Source organism: Chelonoidis abingdonii, chromosome 2, assembly GCF_003597395.2.
Source record: "Chelonoidis abingdonii isolate Lonesome George chromosome 2, CheloAbing_2.0, whole genome shotgun sequence".
NCBI lineage: Eukaryota > Metazoa > Chordata > Testudines > Testudinidae > Chelonoidis > Chelonoidis abingdonii.
Window position 1 is genome coordinate 79877409 of NC_133770.1, and position 3392 is coordinate 79880800.

Sequence of the window (3392 nt, forward strand, 5' to 3'; positions counted from 1 at the left end):
CATCACCGTTTTTTCCCCCTTTCAATTCAACCCCTCAATGAAAGATGATACTGAAAAATCAAACCAATGGCTCTCATGAGTTAGTAGGACAGCATCAGTAAAAGGTGGAAGGAAAACGGCAACCAGCTCTATAGAGAACATTTTACATTTTTGAAAGAAGTTAACATTAATTTTTAAATTTGGGTGTGTGCGGCAAGGGGGGATTTAGACACTTCTGGGGGTGTTTAACCTTTAAATGCAATTGCCATTTATACTTATTTCTATGACGGGCGAATCCCTGAAAGTGGAAATAAAATAACATGGAATAATAAGGAAGTGTTATTTACTCCTTCTCATAACACAAGAACTAGGGGTCACCAAATGAAATTAATAGGCAGCAGGTTAAAAATAAACAAAAGGAAGCATTTCTTCACACAACGCACAGTCAGTCTGTGGAACCCTTTGCCAGAGGATGTTGTGAAGGCCAAGACTAGAACAGGGTTCAAAAAAGAACTAGATAAGTTCATGGAGAATAGGTCCATCAATGGCTATTAGCCAGGATGGGCAGTGATGGTGTCCCTAACCTCTGTTTGCCAGAAGCTGGGAATGTGTGACAGGGGATGGATCACTTGATGATTTTACCTGTTCTGTTCATTCCCTCTGGGGCACCTGGCATTGGCCACTGTTGGAAGACAGGATACTGGGCTAGATGGACCTTTGGTCTGACCGTTCTTATGTAACACATGCCTGCTGATTCTTTTTCTGAATAGAACATTGAACATAGGAAGCTCTTAAGTGACTTGTATGGGATTTTTATTTCTTCTTATGATTATTTTTATTTTTTTTAATTATTATTGGGATATAAAACTGGACTGGACAACCACTAGACAATGGATGGCAGGGAACAGTCCTGTATTGTCATGAAGATAGACTCATAATGACCTAACATTTCCCATCTCCGATAACTTTCACTGTCTGATCTTTATAGCCATTGTATATACCAGGGGTAGGCAACCTATGGCACAGGTGCCGAAGGCGGCACGTGAGCTGATTTTCAGTGGCACTCACACTGCCCGAGTCCTGGCCACTGGTCTGGGGGGCTCTGCATTTTAATTTAATTTTAAATGAAGCTTCTTAAACATTTTACTTTACATACAACAATAGTTTAGTTATATATTGTAGACTTATAGAAAGAGACCTTCTAAAAACCTTAAAATGTATTACCGGCATGCAAAACCTTGAATCAGAGCGAAAAAATGAAGACTCGGCACAGCACTTCTGAAAGGTTGCCAACCCTGGTATATACCCTTGCAAACCTGTCAAAATTTTCTATATGAGGAAGTAAGCAGGCGCCCCTTGATTGTTTTGAAGACCCACATAAATCCTAATGTCACCCTTCATGAGGTTTGAAATCTTCTACACATACTTCCCTTCCCCTACCCTGTGATATGGCACCCCATATTCTTCATAAACATATTGTTTTGATATGAATATGGCATAACTATGATATGTTTTATGCAAGATGGATCATGTGAGATATTATTGGAAAGGTTATGGTTTACTGAAAGTGATTATCCAATTTGTATTTATGTACCATTTCTGTATCTGAAGTTAGGGATATTGACTATATAACAATTAAAACTGTGTGTGTCCTTCGGGGAACTCCCACCAGACATTAAGCAATCAAGCCTGGATGGACCATTAAGGACAACAGAACTTTGAAGATACTAATCTCCCACCTTCCTAAGAAGCTTCATGGGATGCTGCTTTGACACTACAAAGTCATGTGATCATGTCACCAGGTATATGGTCCCAGGGCTGGTATTTTTCCACTGGAAGGGGGTAGGCTAGGAAACAAGAGATACCCACCATAGGTAAATCCTATTTAAGGCTGGGAAGTGAGGTAATCAGGGCTCTTTTCCACTGCCTCCCCACTCAGGAAGGAAGACTGCTGAAAACATCTGAAGAAACAAAGAAACTGAGCTGGGGAGGCGGGGGCTGAGTCCAGGTGAGAAAGAACAGCCTGTAAAAGGAATACCTGAAGATTTAAGCTGCAAGCAGTGCAGTTTACCTTCAAGAAACTGCAACCTGCTTGAAACAACATTTAGGGTGAGAAATTTATTATTTGTAGCCAGTATTCCTTAGTGCATTAAGCTTAGTTTGCGTGTTTTGTTTTATTTGTTCAGTAATCTGCTTTGTTCTGTTTGCTATCCCTTTTAATCACTTAAAATTTACTGTTGTAGTTAATAAACTTGTTTCATATTTATTCCAAAACCCAGTTTGTGCAATTCACAACTGGGGATGGGGAGGCAAAAAGCTGTGCATAGCTTCCTCCACATTGAAGGAGGGGGTGATTTTAATTAGCTCATACTATATAGATCTCCACACAATGTAAGACAGTATAATTTTGGGTTTACACTACAGAGGGTGTTCGTACTGGAGCGCTTGGCAATCCCCTAACTGAGTCCTCCCACAGAGATCTGATTGCAGACCAGTGGTGGGAAACCTGCAGCCCGTCAGGGTAATCCACTGGTGGGCCACAATAGTTTGTTTACACTGACCGTCTGCAGGCATGGCCACCCACAGCTTCCAGTGGCTGCACTTCGCCATTCCCGACTTCCCGCACCTGCCATTGGCCAGGAATGGCAAATGCAGCCACTGGGAGTTGTGGGCAGCCACAGCTGCAGGCTGCCCACCACTGTTGTAGACTGTGTGAGAGTCTACAGCTGGGTGTGTCCCCACCTGTGTGCTGGAAAGGGCCTTGAGAGCCTGCTACAGCAGCACAGAGTGGGCGGGACCCAGGCTGCTGGGACAAATGCGCTCAGTGGGATCCCAACACATCAGGTGGCACCCTGGAAAGGGGAGGGCCAACCTGTCACACCTCACTTTCTATTTTGCTGCTAGCACCCTGCAGTAGCAGCTACGCGCATTAAATGCTTCTCCTCTCCAAAGCGTCCAGTGCACCTTTGGTAGACGTGGGTAGGGAACAGCAGCGTCAGGGGCTCCCTTGTCAAAATGTGGTGTCCACTGACCCGGGCCTGACACCCCGCAGGGAGATCCCCAGCCAAGCACCGACAGGGGTCTCCGCTGGAAGAAAGAGACGCTCACGTCCCGCAGCCTGCTCCGAGGCAAAACCCCGCCCCAAAACAAGGGTTTACACGAGCGGGGACAGAAAGCGCCTTTCCGTGGCCCCAGCACAAAGCCGACTTCATTCCCGGGCAGGGCTGCGCTCCTGCCCTGGGGAGAGAGGGGAGGGGGCGGTTTGCCATTGTCCTCAATGGGGCCGGAATCCGCCCCCCCAGGTTACAAGCCTTGAAGTGAACAGTCCGTGGAGCCAGCTCCCACCGCCTCCCCGGGCCAGCGGGCTGACGCACCTCTCCTCGCTCGGGAGCTGCGCCGCTTCGGCACCGCCT